The sequence below is a fragment of the Dermochelys coriacea genome, chromosome 19 (assembly GCF_009764565.3).
Source record: "Dermochelys coriacea isolate rDerCor1 chromosome 19, rDerCor1.pri.v4, whole genome shotgun sequence".
NCBI classification, from domain to species: domain Eukaryota; kingdom Metazoa; phylum Chordata; order Testudines; family Dermochelyidae; genus Dermochelys; species Dermochelys coriacea.
Window position 1 is genome coordinate 8,430,010 of NC_050086.2, and position 19,107 is coordinate 8,449,116.

A 19,107-nucleotide genomic window follows, 5' to 3' on the forward strand; every position below is an offset into this window, starting at 1 on the left:
TATAAATCTCCCCACTGTATTTTCCACTGAATGCATCCGATGAAGTGAGCTGTAGCTCACGAAAGCTTATGCTCAAATAAATTTGTTAGTCTCTAAGGTGCCACTAGTACTCCTTTTCTTTTTTGAGAAAAGAAACAAGCTAACATGGCAGGTCAGTACCACCAGGTGGTGCTGCCTAGCAAGCAAAAACCCATGGGATACTTAGCACATGGAATACAGGAGGATACAGGCATTAATCTGGGATGGAATTGAGACTCACTTAGGAACTTGAAATGTGCTTTATTAAAACTCCCTCCACCTCCAGTGACCTTTTCTTTTTGGCTTGCACCCAGATTTTCAAAGGTATCCACTAACTTCGGGCATCCAACATGAGACCCTTATAACCGAACTCTACTCTCACGACAGCATACCCAGACTTCAGTGAGGCTGTGTGGGCTCCAGATCAGGGCATTGCATGAGCCACAATCTTAAACAGTGTGTAAAATCCAGGTTGTCCTGCAGCATCGTACAGCATGTAGGGCAGTGGCCTGGAAGTCGAGAGAGCTGGGTGCTTTTCCCAGCTCTGCCCTTGATCTATCTTTGTCTCTTTCCCCTCTGTTCTGTCTGTCTAGATTGTAAGCTCTTTGGGGCAGGGACTGACTCTCTGTTTTATAGCATCTACCACAACGGGGCACTGATCTCAGCTGGTGCATTTAGGCACTACCATAATCACAATAATAGTGAAACTTAGAGAGTCCCAGCTATCTTCTGACTTTGCAACCGGTGATTCAGCCCTTACTGAGTCAGGGTTTGACTACCCCTTTCCTCACATGAGCAGCCCTCCTGAAAGCCATGGGATTAGCCCTGTCAGGAAGGTGCAATGCAGCGAAAGTAAGTGGGGGGGGCAGCATCATGCCTTCAGTTACTACTCAGGCAAACTTGCATTGGTTCCAGTGGGCCCCCTGCTTGAGTGATACTGAGTGACAACGGGGGCTTTGGCCCAGTCAGTGCAGAAGTCATTTTCACAGCTGGAGTGATCCCATGTGATCCCAATCCCCTGCCAGCTGGAGACCCTTGCTGACAGACAGAGGGGATTTCTGGTATGAGCATCGCCATGGGGACCAGAGCCATTTCCATGCTCCCAGGTCATGGAATAAAGGCAAAGCGCAGGTGATCTCTGGGCCAGGATTTGGGTGCAGGGAAAAGCGAGAAAGAATAAGAACTCTCCAACCTACAAACACATACAAAGGAGGCACTTCCCTGTGGGATTAGGGATGGGCTGATGGGTCTGAGTCTGACATTCCAGCTTGGACGCTTTAATTCTCAAAACTACCTTAACTGCTAATTACCTGGAAACAAATGCCAGGTCAAGCATCCAGCACCAGAGGTAGCTAAGCTGAAAGGAAGCTGAGGTGAGCTGGTTGGGGCAGTCAGAGCCTACCACTATGACCACACCTGCCTCTATCTGCAGGGGATCAAGAGCAATTGAGAGCACCTATGAATGATGGATGGTAGCACCCCCTATGCACTGGGGCATGGTGGGGACAGCACCAGTTTAATGAACTCTTCCTGTTTGGACAACAGAAAATTGTGATTTTCACAAGCAAGACTAATAAATAATACTAATAAAGGCTGATGGTGGTCTCTACTAGAGTCATTCCAACTGCTCATGTCTTTTTATTTTTATTGCTCATTTAGAGATCACTGATATTTTTCATTAGGAACACATTTTTTGATGCAAAATGGACTTTTTGTGTCAAGAAATTTTTTGCAGTTGATTTGGGGTTTTTTCTCTCCTAAATTTTCCAGGTTTTTGTCAGTGAAACATGGACAAAATTTTGAGTTTTGATGACCAAAAAGTTTTCCATTTTCTATCAAAGCACTGGAAAACTTCAGTGGAAAACATTTTTTAAAGGTTTTTTTGTTTGTTTGTTTCTTTCAAAATTTCATGGAATCCCTGCCCTGCCCCTTATCTCCCATTTTCCTATTGGCTCTCGTTATCTGGGATAGGATAACACCATGCTGGATTGATGAATATCTCAGGCAGGAAGTGTCGAGTGACCAAGCTGTCTCACATGCACCAGAAATTGAAAATCTTAGGGCTTGTCTACACTTGAAATGCTCCAGCGGTGTTATGTGTCTGCATAGATGCAACCCATGCTAACGGAGGGGTTCGCCCACCAGCGTAGGTAACCCCAGGACCGGATTAACCTATTGTGGGCCTCCATGTAGTTATTACGGCCCCCTTCCAAGCATGGGCTCGGTGCGATGGCACCATTGGCACACTGTAAACCGGTACTGGGTAATCTGCCTCCCCAAGAGGTGGTGACTATGTTGACAGAAGAATTCTTCCATTGACCTAGCAATGTCTACACTGGGCATTAATTTGTCAGGGGTGTGGATTTTTCACACTCCTTAGAGACCCAGCTATGCTGTTGTAAGTTTCCAGTGTTGCCAAACCTTTACTGAAATACAGTGAGATTTCCTGATAGCTCTCACTGGATGTTTTGACAATGTTCTCAAAGGGACGCTGTACAGTAAAGATCGTGTTTAAAAATGTATTTTACCTCTAGCCTTAAAGCTTAGGTTAATGATTGACTCTAAAGCCCTTTGGTTATTCAAATGGAAAGCCATTTAAACATCCCAGTGGCTCTTTGCCATTTGGGCTGTTTGTTTCGTTTTGCAATTTATCAAAGGGCCCAATCCAGCAGAACATCTTTATCGAGTAATCGCCCCAGCTGAGATTTAGAGGCCCCATTGCACTAGGGGCTGTACGTAAACAGAGTAAGAAACAATCCCTGCCCCCTGTATCTTTACCCCCAGTGTTTCCTCCTGTGTATTCTCTCTAAAGTGCACTTCTTTCTCTCCACTCTTCTGGCTGCTGCACTCCTCTGCTTTCAGGGTCCCCCAGCTCTTGCTTTGCTCTCGGTCAGTCTGTCCAAACTGCAGTAGCCAACCTCCTCCTCTCTAATCAGCTGACCTCACTTCATGGGTGCCCAGTTTCTCCAGCATTCAAAAATAATGAGTCAGCCCACTTCCCCCCCCCCCAACATCAGGGGATTGGTGTAAAAGTCGTTGGTTCTTTCTTGTTGCCTGCTGGGTTCTGAGCCCTTCAGGTCAGACCTAGGACACATTTTCAGGCTTTTCTCCAAACCCGTGAGAGCTAGAAACTTGGAAAGCTGCAATTCCCACCTGACTCCTGCAGCTGGGGCTTTAAGAAAGCCACCAAATATCATGCGACTTGGGATCAAATCATGAGAGTTGGGCAACACTCTGTCCCTCTGGCGGCTTCTCTGCAACTCCACATCCTGTGTGGCCTCGTCCTCAACTTCCAGGCTCCACACAGACTGTGCCACTGACATCTCTCCTGCTAGTCTCTACTCACACCCCTCTGTGCATCCCTCCGGGGCCCCTCTATCCTTCTCCAGCACTCAGTGCTTTCTTCCTTGCTGGGAATGACTGCCTGGATCACAGATGCTGTGCAGCCTCTCCCTCTCCTCCTTCCTCAGAGCCAACCCCACCCATGCAGCCAGCTAACTAGCATAACGTGCGTGGTGAGCAACCCCCTGACCCGACAGTGTGAAGTCCTCCCCAACCTCTTGTCATCTCTCCTGTGCCCGAGCTCCTCTAACCTAGATTGTAAGATCCTCGGGGCAGGGACGGGTCCCACTGATTTCTCTGTTAAGCACAACACATATTTCTGGGCGGTGCGCTAGCATCTCCTTTTCTCCTCCCCCCAGAGCATCTAGGCAAAGGGAATCAGCCTCAGTGTGAGTGGGATTCTCATCACTCCTAATGTCTTATCACAATGCAATTTTGGTCCAATGGGTCTGATCTAAGGCACTTCATGACCCCCCTTGCTGTAGTATCTAAGACCCTCACAGTGTATTTATGCTCAGTGAGGGAGAGCAATGCTACTTTCCTCACTATACAGAAGGGGAACTGAGGCACAGTGCAGCTAAGGGACTTGCCCAAGGCCACACAGGAAGACTGTGGCAGAGCAGGGAATTGAACCCAGCTCTCCCAAATCCTCAGCTAGTGTCCTAACCACTTCTCTGAGCCTGCAGACTCTGAAGTGTCTTAGCTGGAGCTGGTTGAAAAACTGGGATGGGACATGGGTGTTCCATTTGACATTTTTCCTTGAAAAATATTCATGGGAAAATTAGAAATGTAATGAAAACAAATCAGTCTGGTTTTGGTTTGAATAGAAGATATTCATTTTGATTTTCAAAAACCAAAATTCAATGAAAAAGGCCTTCAAAATGGTTTCGTTTCAAAATTTCCCATAGACAAATTTCACTAAAACAACATTTTTCACATGGAAGCTCATTATTTTTCAAGGCCACCCTGGTTTTTGGCCAGCAGCTCTGATCTCACTTCCTTTGGCACCTTCTGAGCCCCTCCCCATTTGTGTGATGCTGGACAGAAGGGCGCCCTGGAGTTGGGCTGGGAAGATCCCTCTCTGATTCCAACCATGTTTGGCTCCATTTCCACTTCCACAGCAGCCTCCTTCCTTCCCACTTACCGGTTCGTACAATACAGTCACCTTTTGTGGAATGAGTCACATGATAAAGGGAGCAACCATGGGCACACATACCATACGGCCCTTGCACGCTAAGGTCCAGGAATAGCAGCCCATTTCATAAGCAGTGATCACCCTAGGGAGTATCTGTTTCTGTTACTTTGACCTCTTGGGGAAGACACGTACTCCAAGAGAAGCAGATCAATCAAAGTGACAAGCACTGGCCGAATCCTCTGAGGTGCTGTAACAGCTTCACAGAGAGCCCCAAGTCTGATCCTGGCACTCTGTGAAGTGGCAGCTGGACTTGTCCTTGGTTCCCAGGCTGGAGGAGCTTGAACTTTCCCACCCTATCACTGGGAAGTCCTGGAGTGGTTCTCTTCAAAGAGTTTGCAGTGGAGCGTTTAACCTGTAGCCTGTGGGACTGGGTCTTTTGTGATTCAGTATGGTATATTTGCTTTCCATCTAGGTTCTTATATTGCCCCAGCACTGTGGTATTTGACTGCTCTGGCTACCACTGTCTCCAGTATTTTGGTTCCTATTCACTCTGGAATGTCTTTCAAAGGATTCAGGAAGGCAAAGGAGAAGACCTGAGGAGGGATATGATAACAGTCTTTGAATATGTCAAAGGTTGTCATAAAGAGGATGGTGATCACTTGTTCTCCGTGTCCACCGAGGAGAGGACGAGAAGTAATGGGCTTAATTTACCACAAGGGTGGTTAGAAAAACGATTGTATCTGTGAAGACAGTTAAGCACTGGACCAGGTTACCTGGAGATTCCATAACCTCCCTGTTGTCTGAGGTTTTAAGAACAGGTTGGACAAACACCTGTCAGAGATGGTCTAGGGATACTTAATCCTGCCCCAGTGTCGGTGACTTCTTGAAGTCCCTTTACATTGCTATGGTTCTCTGATCACCTCTCATCCCACACGAAGGCCAAATGGCTGCATTCCGTGCTAACAGAAGTTTCAGGCTCTTTGCAGGGCATTGCATGGACCAATCCCAGCCCTAGTGGGACTCCTGCATGCACAGATCCCTTTAGGTGCCACTTTAACCTCTCTCCTGGGTGACGGTGTTGGTGAGACATGTTACTGTAAGGGGAAAGGACCACTCCAGTGCAAACCAATGAGCTGTCCGTGGCAGCTGAGGATTGCCTGCATGGGCACTCACTGCTGTTTGATCTGGGAGATGGAAATAGGCAGAGATTTCTACCGACTTCCTCACCTCAGCAAAGAGAACCTGCCACTCCTGGGAAGTGCAAGATGCACTCATCAGAATGCAATCAGTCACTGAGAAGCCACACCTCACCCAAGACAAATCTGTCTCAGCTGGCCAAGACTGTATATTTTACAACACTGCTGTAAGCCCATGATTAGAGAAAAGCAATGCCCTAAACAGCCCAACGCTGGCACACGTTTGTCAGGTCTCAGAAAGGCTGATTACACCTTGCTGGGCCTGTGTTTTTCCACTAGTGAGGTAGCAAGTGAGAGTCAACACCAGAAACAGAAGCAGCATTTTCTATCTTTGTGTTCTTTTCTTTCCCCTTTTGTGTTTGTCTTGTTTTATCTTCTTAGGAACCAGGATCGGACCTTAACAATGAGAGCAAAAACCACCACCAGCCCATCTCAATTAACTTCTCTTTTCCCCCAAAAGGCCAAAATTACCATCTTTAATACCCTCTAAGAGACAGTCAGACAAGGATTTTTTCCCTTCTAAAAACTCTCTCCAGCAAAACGGAAAGGGAACAAATATTGTAACTAAAATGAAAACCTTATTTCACATGAGATATTTCAAAGGCTTTAACTGTTTTCCCTTCTTGTCTGTATCTTTAATAAAAGGTTCAAAGGATTTTTAAATGGTGTGTTTGCTGAGGTCCTAAGCAGGCTGAGGTCTCTGTATTCCAACCCCTGAACCTTGTTTAAAACTTTAATGTTAGACAGTTTTATGGTGATGTTATCTGTGACAGCTCTTTGGGCCCATAGATTCCATCTAAATGAACACAGAGTGGACTGCACTGAGAAAAGACCAATCCCTTCGCTTGGCAGAGGGTTCAAAAGAACTTTTAAGATCTTGCTCCAAATCGGAAATGCGTTGGGTGCTGGCTGTGTTCAGCTCAACAGCAGTAAGGTGGAGATAACACTACAGCTGAGGGGGAGGGAAGCCAAGTATCTCATGTCCCTTACATTGAAACAACATCACAGGAAGGGGAATGAGCTGCACAAGTGGACGCGAGTCAAAGCCAGGGTAGTGGGAGAGAGCGCCACCTAGGGCCAGCAGTACTTTCAAGAGCCCACATGAAGGCAGCGTGGTTCTATCGGAACCTCTTGCGAGCATCAGTGGCCATTTTTACTCCCTGTTCGGGCAAGAGGGGCATCTGAGTGCTGGCAATGTTTTGCATTGTAGAGGTTGGCTGGCAAGGCAATAGGTGCTACCAAAGTTAATTAGCTCGCTAACTAATTCAATACCTCTCACTTCTATTATTGCTGACTTGCAAGCCAGGGAAGGGAAGAAGGAACACACAAAGGTAAAGATAAATTCAGGCTTACTCACCAGTGAAATAAGCGATTAACCGTTTGATGACCAATGTGGAATGCCTTTGGTGGGTTCCCAAGTTTGTAGCAAAGAAGTGTCCCCGTCACAGACAGCACCAGCACAACCAGCGCAGACGTCAGCAGAGTTCAACATTTCCACCCCAGTGGTCACTGCTGTGAGGACAGATGCATTGTGGCTAGTTTCTGAAGGAATGGCTGTACATCCACATCCACACAGGCACGGGGCTGGTGGAGGGCTTACATCACGCAGGGAACAGCTTTAACTTAACCGACGAAAGTTCAGGAATTTGCGGCCAGGCCTCCAAAATCGTGTGTGGTGCGTACCAGGCTGTGCCGACAGAAGGCAAGCATTGCTGCTAAAACTTGGTAGTCTAGACCAGCCCTGAGCCTCTTCTTGGGAGTGGGTTATGGAGACTGGCCACCCATCCCAACTTGCCAGGGGGTCCTGCCTGCTGAGTGACAGGACATTTGTGTGGGGAAAGCCTGGGCAAACAGAGGACACCACTCGTCAGGGCTGTCACCCCAACACCTTTCTAAGGTTCATCCTTTCTTTAAACAAGACACAACAGCAAAGGAGAACATTCACTCGGGGCCAAGTCCATCAGTGGTGTCAGGTACAACTCCATTTGCATCAGCAGCTTCTCCTCCTGACACACCAGAGTACATCTGGCCCCAGGTGATTTGCGGATGGTGGATGGAGAGTAGACACATTAAGCTGAAGTTCAATCAGGGCAGTAATTATTTGGCACTAGGGTTTGATAACTCAGGAGAGCCCAGCTCCCATCTAGGCACCAGCATAAGTGGTCAGGTATTCAAAGTTGCTCACCACATTGGGAGCATTTTGAGTGCTGAGCGCCTTTGAAATTCTGGCCTGTTACAGCCGGGCCAGTCTCCTAGCAAGATCCTGGGCATAGCTGCCCAATTGGCAGGGGCTGCCCAATTGGCTGCACTTCCGGACTGGTGGAGAAGCAGAGCTAAGCTACTACTTGACCTAGCAATGGCCCACTTATCTCCAGGTGTGGCCAACCCCATGGCTCTGACCATTAGGCCCAACCCCCCACCCCCATGTCCCAGGCGTGATCCTGACATCACCCCAATTGTGGGTGCTGAGCACTTGGAAACGCACCATGCTAACAGCCCTCAAGTTACAAAGCGGGTACCTGGGCCCTTGCAGCAAATGTGCTGTGTCTCTGGCATTCACTTACTCCCTTGGTCCAACAGAGCCTGTGTGCTGAGTTTCCGAGGATGGTGCAAGTCACACCTGGGGCTCGGCAGAGGTTGGGGAGTGAGGGGGATGTTGGTTTGGGTGACATTATCACAGAGATCAGTCCATGGGCTCCAGTGGAGCGACACAGATTTACATCGACTGAGGAGCTGGCCCTTAGCCTTAGCAGTGGGATGTTCTCCGAACGCTGGGTATAATGTGCTTCCCACTACCACGCCCATTCTGCAGCTGACAAGAATTAATGTAGAGGCCCCCAGTCTCCTGTCTGAACAGCTCCCACCCTCCCCATTGCCAGGAGGAAAGTCTCCAAGGAGGCAGGAGTCCTCTCTGTCCCCTTTGCCATCAGGAGAGGAAGAGCTCATCTGAATGACAGGAGTATCAGTGAAAGAGAGGCATGGGAAAAGTTGGAAGTGGGAGCCTCCAGTGATGTATATGCACTGGGGGAGATGTCCCCCAGCCATGCAGAAGCCCTTCCCACCACTGCTGAGACTTTGAAGCCAGGCAGCTAATGGGTGTTTACTGTTATGGGAAGAGATTGAAGCAGATAAGGTCTCCATGAGCATTTAGGACAGACTTTAGTACCCAGCTTTTACAGCTCCTTCCAGACTTCAGTTGAGTCGTCCCACTGCAACCCACCCCTCCCCATGAAGCACCTATGGGTCCAGACTTCCCTGGGACAAGGGTGTCTGCCCACCCTACTGCACATCTAGGCAGGGGCAGCGAGGATGCTGGTGCAAGGAGTCACATTGTGGCCTCACAACCTCATGCCCCAAAGGTTGGGGCCGGACACCTTGGCGGGAGGTCTGACATCAGAGGGAGCCCTTGCTGCATCTCCAAAGAGGCAGGGGCAGCGAGTTATATGGGCCCATTGTGCCCAGGCACCAGAAAATTCAAGGCCCGCAGGGCCCGGCTCCATCAATGTCCGGGGCCAGGTCTCTCCCCTGGCCTTTCCTACTGCCCCTGCACGCCCCACTCAGAGCATCCCCCAGCCCTGCCTGCCACCCCCAAGCGTCCCTGCCTGCTCTGGACCACAGGCGGCTGCCCCTACAGCTCCACACTGCGCTCCCTTGCCGGCCGCTGCCAGCTACAAGGGATTGGTGCTGGGGGCAGGCTGAGGCAGCCGCTGGGGGAGCCTATCCTGGCTGGACCTCCTGAGCAGCAGCCTAGGGGGGCTTGGATGAGTGTTGAGCTGGGGAGGGGCTTCCCTCTCCCCTGGAGCTCACTGTGTCAGCAAGGAGAGGGCCTCAGGGAGTCCTCCTCTCTGGCTCCCAGCCCCAGGGCAACCTACCTGCTGCACCCCAAACTCCTCATCCCCGGCTAGTTGAGATTTCTCCATTCATATCACTGCTGCAGAGGTTCGTTCCTCTAGAAAGTCAGACCAGAGCGAGATGCATTTTAATGGTGGGTGAAATGATCCCTGTGCACCCCTCGCTGGGGCATCATGAGACTTAGCAATAAAGTGCTTGGAGACCCTCCTGTGAAAGGCGCCAGAAGAGTGCCATGGACTGGTATACCATAGCATGGAACTCAATTCATTTCTGAGTCATACTTCCCCTTCTCAGCAGGGGTCACTCCATAGCAGGTGCACCTACTGGAGACAAACACATCACAGATGTTTAACACGCTTCAGCCAAGTTGATAATTCCAGCTGATCAAAGCCCATTACAGCATCTCATGTGGTACAACAGTACGCACATGGGGTTTCCTTCCAGCTCAATCTGAGAAGCTGAGAGAGAACATCTTGATATCATATGCAGTCACTGGTGACAGATGGGCAGGTAGCTGAGCATTGTGAGGCAGGGAGAGGGCAAACTGCCTGCCTTTTTGGTTCCTTCGTTAGTTATTTAGCTCAGGACATTGGCTTCATTTTCTCAGATGTTTTTCAACAGCTTTGTACTTAAGCTCCAAATTTAAAGTGTCAGTGATTTGAAATGGGAGGATCTAACCCCCACCCCAAAATATAATTGAAATCTTTTCTGAAGACTCACTGCTGTGACAAACCCCCACCCAGGTAAAGGGCCAGGAATGTCCCATGCTCTTGCCTTCATCAATGTTAACTCTCATTAGTGCTAATGGGAGTGATGTGCAGGTATCCAGAAGAGAAGAGGCCTTCTAGGCAGGAACTTTGGTGCTGCTAGGAATTTGTACAGCCACATTCACATTAAAAATTAATTTATTTCTTACTGAGAGTTTTCTTTGCTGGGACAGAACTGGCAGCTTCCAAAAAATAATTGCCAGGTGAGACAGACTCAATATAGCTCTTCATTACTTGGCTTGGGAAATAATGACAGGCATTGATAATGGACACCAAAGGCATGGAAATGATAAATCTCAAGAAAAGGAAGCCCCTGAGACCCATAAGGACTGGGAGATTTACCCTAATGTCACAAGATAAGACACAGACAGTGTTGCCTACTGGATAGGACATCAGACCGCAAGTCTGAAGAACTGGATTTTGTTCCTGGTCTCTACCACTGGACTACTGTATCACTTTGAGGAAGTCACTTCACCTCTCTTTCCCCTCCCATCATTTGTCTGCATTGTCTGTTAAAATTATAAGTTCATAGGGACAGTCTATTATGTTTCTCATACATCATATAGCATAATATGATCCTGATTTCTGTTAGGGCCTCTATGTACTAATGTAATGCAAACAATTAATAGTAATAAAAACACATCACTGTGCCATGCTAAACTCCAGCTATCAGAGTCTTAACTGTTCTTAGTACAACTCCCCAAGAAGATAAGCACTTACACTCCTCTTCCTGGTTATTACCATTCTCTTTTATTTGGTTGGTTTGCCCTTTTATATATGCCTTTCCCACCCTGCTTGCCTGATTGCTGACCCTTTAAATCTGTGAGAGACCACCAATTGCAGCCTTTAGGGGGCCATTTTGATTCTGATTTCTGTAGGTCCTTCTCTGCTTCCTGGTAAGTGTGTCAGCTCCCTGTATGTTTTCTGTCTGTCCTCACAGTCCTACTTACAGCCTGAGCGTATAGCATTCATGTAGCAAATCTGGTTCCTGGAGGAGGAGGATTCAACCAGCTTATAGGATCCACTTTAGTGTCTAGCCAGACATATCACTAAAAGCCCCACCCATGGAGCGCTTGGCTCTGTGTGGGTGAACTATGCATCCTGCCCCTTTGAGATCTGCCAGGTCCATGCGTTGCCTTGTTGAGGGTATCCTTCATGTACAGCTTTGGAGTTTTCATAATAATAGACAGCAATTTACAAATATTGGCTCCCCCTCAGACTGCTTCTCTGAGATGGGGCAGCAGCATTAGCACCATTTTATAGATAGGAAAACTGTGGCAAAGAGTGGAAGTGACGTCCCTGAGGCCACACAGTGAGTCAGCTGCAGACCCCGGCGTAGAACCCAGGAGTCCTGATTCCCAGTTTTTTTGCCCTGATCATTAGATGGACTTTGCATAACACTGAAGAATATATTGGTTGTAGCTGTTCATATGCAAAGCCTATAATACAGGCGATAGAGACAGATGATATATATGCAATCTATTGCTAACCCCAGCTAGCAAAAATCAAGAGACTGGCTTAAAAATTGTGAGATTTAAAAAAATATTACCTTCTGGATTCTTTCTCTTTGCCTTCTGCTTTCCCACCTTTAGAGGGCACCTTGGTCCTGTTTGCAAGCTTTTCTCTGAAACCAGGAGGGCTAGAAATTTCCTTTTTTGAAATGACACAGAAATTAGGAGCTCCTTAATAACTGCCTCTATTGTGTGTGGTTAAAGTGCATGATGAGCAGCTCAGAATACTGTTTTAAAGAGAGAGAGAGCATGGTCTAGTGGGTAGCACATGAAGCTGAGAGTCAGATCTGTGATCTGTGATCTGTCCCTGGCTCTGCTGCTGACTGCTTGTGAGTGTAGGGCAAGTCACTTCCTGGCTCTGTGCCTCAGTTTCCCCATCTGTCTAGTGGTGTTCCATCATTCTCTTAGCGGGGCACAGTGAATTAATGGTTGTAAAGCATGTTAGAACCCTTGGATGAAAGCTTCTAGAGGGAGGCAAAGCTTCATTTTCCCATGCTCTCTAAGCATGCCGCCATTGACTACAATGGAACCACAATAAATGGAGTTGGGCCAGGACCCAGTGCTGGGGGGTGGGGGAAGGACGGGAGAGTTTAGCTCTGTGTTTGTGCCTAAGGGGAGGTTTGTTTTTGCATAAACACAACAGTGGGTTGACAGAGTAGGGAACCTGCAGCACTTGCTCCTTATGTTACTCTGTACTAAGCTTTGGTGGGTTGGGGTCAGAACTGGAGTTGAGTTACATTGAGGCTCTGAAAGGAGCTGATGCTGAGCTCAGTTCCAGCAGTGTGAATCTGGAGTGACTCCACCGGGGTGCTCTGGATTCATGTGAGATCTGGCCATAGCCTCCAGCTTTTCTGGAGAAGAGCAAGGAGGGGTCTTCTCTGGTGCTATTAGAGGCTTAGTGCAATGCTAATTTCACAATAATAAAGCGTCGGTTCGTGTCTGTTAGGAAAGGGGCTGGTTTCTCCTCACTGTAGCTACATTGAAGTCTGTGGCACTACGGCAGAGAGGAGTCTGGTGCAAGCAGGTTTGACAAAGCAGGGAGAGTCCTTATATCTTTTAGTCTGGGAGTGACCTAAGCCCTGTCCAATTCCTCAGGGAGGGCAAGGGTTGTCCAGGAGGACATATAATTCAGGAAGGACCTCAGTGCATCGACTGATCTAGGCCGCCTGCTCAGTGTTCAAATGGCAGGCCAAGCCACTGTGGAGGGGTCAGCACTGCATGCCTCCATGCAGTGCCCTTGGCTCCCGGGGGCAGGGGGTGCAGTCAGAGTAGGGGGACGAGGTGTGATCTCCGAGAGAGGATTTGACGTTTTCTTTAACCTGGATTAACTGTGCTGGCTTGGGGGCTGCAGATCCCTGTTCTATGGATAAGGACTTCAGTCTCATCGAGCTGGCACTGTTTGTTTTTGTTAATTATTACTGCAATAGCAGCTAGAGGACAAAATTAATTATTATTATTGTTATTTATATTACTATAGTAGCACCAGGGAGCACCAGTCACAGGCCAGGCCCCCGCTGTGCTAGGCACTGTACTAACACTGAACCAAAAGATGGTCCCCACCGCAAAGAGCTTGCAGTCTAGCTAGACAAGACATACACAGACTAGGAGAAAGGAAGTATCATTCTCATTTTCTGCATAGTAAGTTGTTTGCCAAGGTCACACAGGAAATCTGCGGCAGAGCCAGGAATCAGTCCAGATCTCATGAGGCCATCATCCAGGGCCTCTTCCCAAACTGTGCCATGGGTAGGGCAGAGGCAGTCTCCACTCTGTGGTATGCTCATGTATGACAGTTTTGCCTTATGTGATCCAAGAAAAATACCATGAATCGGCTGAATGAAATGAAATCTAATGCATCAGCTGCCCAGCTGAGTAGACAACTGCAGTCCTGAGAATGTCTTCAGCTATTCTGCACCTACTGGAAGCAAAGAGTTAGGTAGCTTCATTTCTAAGCCCTGATTTTCAAGAGGCTGGCGAATTTCTACCCTTTCACAAGGGGAACTGAGAGGGAAAATTCACAAGTCATTTTTTGCGATGACTTGTGCAAACAAAACTGAAATTGGATCTCAGCCCTGAATCCTGTATGGAGCAAATAGAGAACTGTGGCAGGCAGGTTAAACCCACTAGCATGCCTTCGTATTCTGCAAGCTGTAAGTGGTGTGTGACGTGGGAGTCACTGCTAAAATCCAAGCGGCCTAGGAGAGAAACAGTGCTTCAATGCAGGAGGGAGTAACCATGTCCTTTGCTGAGAGATCATGTCAGGGAAAACGCTTTGGAGACCCAATTCCTGGCCCAGCCCTGCGTGGGGTTCTGTGGAATGCACTGAACCCATAGAGGCAGATTCTCTTCTTCTGGCACCTTGGGCAGTGACTTACCCCAGTGCAAAATGAATGTAATCATTACCCTTCTGACTTTGGTCTGGTCTGCATTGCAGATTTGTGTCGAAAAACCCACCCCCGTGAGCGACATACTTATACTGACCTACCCCCCCCCCCCCGCGTATAGACAGCGCTGTGTTGGCAGGAGAGCTTCTCCCCTGGCATAGCAACCACCTCTTGGGGAGATGGACTAACTAAGCCAACAGGAGCGCTCTGTTCAGCTTAGAGCATCTTCATTAAAGCGCTTAAAGTTGTGCAGATGTGCCTATGCAGCATTTTAAGTGTAGACTTGTCCTTAGTTTTATACATCCACTTAGCACTGGTCTAAAAATGACTGGGCAAGATCCAGGCCAATGGAGAATCAGGCCCATAGTGGTTAGTGGACATAGCAATGTGCTTCAGTGACATGGAGTTCCTGAGTTCAATCCCCGCTCTGTCGCCAAGGAAGTCATGTCACCCTTCTGTGCCTCAGTTTCCCCACAGGTAGAGCTGGTTGAAATGTTGCATTTGAAGAATATCTTTGAATGAAAACTGACCTTTTGTGTTCAAAATGGAAATTATCATGGGAAATTTACTTTTTTTTTAATTTTCCCATTTTCTCAATGAAAAAACAAAAAACTGTTTTTTCAGTCTGTTTTTTTTGTTTTCCTCTTTTTCTTTTTCCATTTTTTGCCACTGGCAAAGGAAGGTGGAAGAAAATTCCTCTAAACGAATGGTTTTAGTCTTGCAAAACTTTTCATAGATTTTTTAAGTGAAAAATTTACGAAATTTTTGCACAAAAAACAATTACCATTTTCCAAGCCATCTCTAAAAAGGGGGTTAATGCTTAACTATAACCCAGGGATTTACTAATAATGATAATTAATGAATCATAGTTGCTATAGCCCTTTTCATCAGGACAACTCAAAGTACTTTACAAAGGAGGTCAGTATCTTGGGGAAAACGAGGCACAGATAAGTGATGTGACTTGCCCAGGGTCACTCAGCAGGCCAGTGGCAGAGCCAGAAATAGTACCCATGTCTCCTGACTCCCTGTCCAGAATTGTCTGTTGTGTGCTGCTGATGTGCTTGGCTCTGTACAAGATGCAGAAACGCAGACTTTCTACCAAGGAGTCTATGCAGTGCTTTGAACTCGTACGGTGTTGTGTGCACTAGGTGTTGTTTGTACCTGCTTCCTATAGTTACTGCAAAACACAGCTGGGGATTACACAATGACTAGCTGAATCAACAAACAGCCATGATGATGCAGCTTTCAGAAGCCAATTACCTGCTCCTCATTAATCCCCAGTTCGTTAAGCAGAAAGGAGGCCACACTAGCATTTTGGGGAAGCATGGGCATGCTTAATGATACAATAGTTAAATTTCTGCTCCTGTTTGTTGCAACGGCTCTGAACAGACAAACAGACCTGCCTATGAGCTGCACCCGGGCTCTGTGATGAATACATGTTAGGGAGAATGCTCTCTCCATTGCATTTTCTCACCCAGTGTGAAATTCACTTCACCTACGTAAATTTGGTTACTCTACCTTTCCATAGGCATGGAAGGGAGAGTGGAAGATTGTAGCTCTCAAGCTGGGGAGTGGAGATGCGTGGTACACCCTGCCAAGCTGTTCCTATGTCTGCAGTCTATGGCCTGCCAAGCTGCTGCTACCGTGCATGGCCTGCAGTAGGGGCTGTAGCCCCCCAGTCCCATGTAAACAGGGGTCAGGGTCATTGCATCCTGCATAGTTATGGATCTTTTTGCCTGTCTCCAGCCCACACCAACATTCCCCTGTGGAATCTGTTGCCCATCATCAGAGATGCACCTGCCAGTGTGTCTGCTCCCCTTCTTGGTGCTAGCTTGAAGCCAGGGGGAATTTTGCCTGCGTAAGGAGGGAAGGACGGGGCCTTCAGCTGTGCTAGGTTCCTTCAGCACTTTTGTGGATGCTGACAACCAGCAAATCTATTGTTCTCAAATGCTTAGTGAAAGACTCTTTACAAACATGTGGACGGAAAGAGACCAGGCTACTATTTGGTGCTGTAACGGTCTACTCCAGAAAACGGGTTTAAAGACTACTTCTAACGTGCAGGGGTGGGCAAACTATGGCCCGCCGGCTGTTTTAATCTGGTCCTCGAGCTCCCGCTAAGGAGTGGGGTCTGGGGCGTGTCCCGCTCTAGCGCTTCAGCCGAGGAGCAGGGTCGGGAGCTGCTCCACGTGGCTCCCAGAAGCAGTGGCATGGCCCTTTCCGGCTCCTACTTGTAGGGGCAGCCAAGGGATTTGGATCTGCATGCTGTCCCAGCCCCAAGCACCGCCCCCACAGTTCCCATTGCCCAGTGACCATGGACAATGGGAGCTATAGGGGCAGTGCCTGCAGGCAGGGCAGCGTGCAGAGCTGCCTGGCCACACCTCTGCATAGAAGCTGGAGAAAGGACATGTTGCTGCTTCTGGGAGCCGCTTGAGGTAAGCACCACCTGGAGACAGCACCCCTGAGCCTCCCTCCATGCCACAACTCCTTGCCCCAGCCCTGATCCCTCTTCTGCCCTCCAAACCCCTAAATCCCAGCCCGGAGCACCCTCCTGCACCCCAAACCTCTCATCCCCAGCCCCACCCCAGAGCCTTCACCCCCAGCTAGAGCCCTCACCGCCCCATGCCCCAAACCCCTGCTCCAGCTCTGATCCCCCTCCTGCTCTCTGAACCCCTAGATCCCAGCCCGGAGCACCCTCCTACACCCCAAACTTCTCATTCCCAGCCCCACTGCAGAGCCCTCACCCCCCGCCCCGCACCGCACACTACCCCCAATTTTTTGTGTATTCATGGCCTGCCATACAATTTCTATTCCCAGATGAAAGTTTGCCCACCCTGGTATAGTGAGTGCACCTTCTCATGCCAGTGACCCCGTTCCACCTAGCCCTGCAGAGTCATCAAGGCAAAGAGAGTGTGAGCCAGAGTCCATTCCTTCTGGTAAAAACAACGAGGAGTCCTTGTGGCACCTTAGAGACTAACAAATTTATTTGGGAGTAAGCTTTTGTGGGCTAGAACCTACTTCATCAGATGCGGCGTGTATATGCCTTGGCAGCCATGTGGTTGCACAGGTGTCCCCGAGGGGAGAATATGAAAGCCAATGAGATGTCACTGAGGAGGCCACCATGGGGGCAGTGCATCTGGGGAGGCTCCCAAAGCCTTTTTTACAGTGATGACACACAAGCAGGAGAAAGTCTCATCTGTCTTTAAGGTTCCAACATATGTTTGCAGAGCTGGCAGCTAAAAATAAAAAATCATCTTACCCTCCTCCCCCCTGTGTAAAGCGAGTACGTTTGATACAGAAATCATGGAGTCAGTACCCATGAAACCCCCTGTGATGGCAGCGTTTTTACAGTCACTTCTCCAGGGAGGAGCAGCACTTTTGACACATGCCTCAGATGCAGCATTGTGCTGTGAAAGGGGAGCTTGGCAGGGCAAGCGAGGCAGGACTGGGTGTGAAAATTGCCATTGGCTTGTAGTGGCTCTTTAATGTGAAAGAGGCTTTAGCGTGTAAACACACAGTGAAGAAATGGTGCCTGTCCCTGTGATCTTTACATGTATCAGCGGAGGCACGTGGGGAGCAGTTCCTATAACTACTACTCAGGATAGTTAGTAGCACAACTCTTAACAGTGGATCAGCGCCATATAAATCTCTTCCAAGCTCTGTGCAAAAAAGGAGTAATTAATAGCATCTTTCTCGCTGCCCGGGTTGAAAAATCTTGCAAGCTGTAAACAGGTGAATTAACTGAGAGGATCACAGAGACCTTTCATGAAGCGCAAACTGCACATTTTGGCTTTTCAACAGTCTTCCTTTTGCTGATGTAATTTTACAAGGCTTTGTTGTCCCCTGAAGAGGAGGCCTTTCCCGGGGCTGGCTCTTGTGGTCGCTGAGGCATAAAGCACATGCTTTGCTGAATCAGGGCCTAGGATAGAAGGGGATATTGCAAATCGAGCAAAGAATATTGGGTCAAATTGCCAAAACTGCTTAAAAGCCACAGGAGTCCAAGACCCATTTGCATAGGCACTTGGGAGCCTAAATCTTATTGAACATTAATGGTATTTTAGGTTCCTAAACCTCCTAAGTCAGTTTTGAAAATAGGCCTCATGCACCTATGTTTCTTGGATGCTTTTAAAAATTTTACCCTGCACTAGAATTTTCAGCCATTGCTCTGTGTCTAGTTAAAACATTATGGATGTATGCTTACATAAAATTTAGATAAAACACTGACTGACTGACTTAACAGGTCAGATTCAGAGTAGGCATACAAAGGAGACAGCTTTGCTATGTGAGATGGAATGATGCCTAGCACCTTCATCTGTAGCTTTCAAAGATGGGTGAACATTATTGTCCCTTTATTGCATGTGGGGAAACTGAGGCACAAAGAGGCAAAGTGGCTTGACCAAAGTCATACAGTAAATCGGTGGCAGAGGTAGGCTTTAAACCTAGCAGTCCTGACTCTCATTCAAGAGCCCTGTTCATATTAAGTTACATTGCCCTTCTAATTAGATTCCTCCTGTTAGTCACACTACCTACACCTTGGTGCACTAGCTCAGTCCTAAAGTATCTGTGAGCGAAATATGCATCTCCCAGCCTTTGGCTATTATGATTAGGAATCAGCATCAAGGCATCCGCTCATGAAAACAGCATAGAGAAAATTTCTTTCTGACATCATCTCTGTTCCACACTAAATTGGCCTTGTTGCACAATAAACATTTTCGCTTGAGTTGAGGGTGAGGTGATGGATAAAAACAACCTACGGCTTAAATCCCCTTTCAGACCACCACGGCCCAACCCTCTGGTTTTCTCTGATGCATTACGGCTGACAGCAGTAATTTTTAATGACAGATAACAGAATTCACCTTAGGCAAAAGACGACAATAATGGAAATTTCCTGTGGGAAAGAACTTAAAA

At 48.0% G+C, this 19,107-nt stretch overlaps 1 protein-coding gene across 4 annotated transcripts in view; it reads left to right on the forward strand.

The window, feature by feature from the left end:
• Positions 1-11,132: 11,132 nt before the first annotated feature.
• The window catches only part of GRHL3 (grainyhead like transcription factor 3), an 84,074-nt gene continuing 76,099 nt past the window's right edge, over positions 11,133-19,107 (forward strand). For 2 of the 4 annotated variants that reach the window (XM_038377593.2, XM_038377595.2), the window contains exon 1: positions 11,153-11,206. The gene's annotated coding sequence lies outside the window, so the exon portion shown is untranslated. Of the gene's footprint in view, positions 11,207-19,107 lie in introns of all 4 variants that reach the window. The other 2 variants (XM_038377594.2, XM_043506011.1) reach the window with 2 other exon arrangements.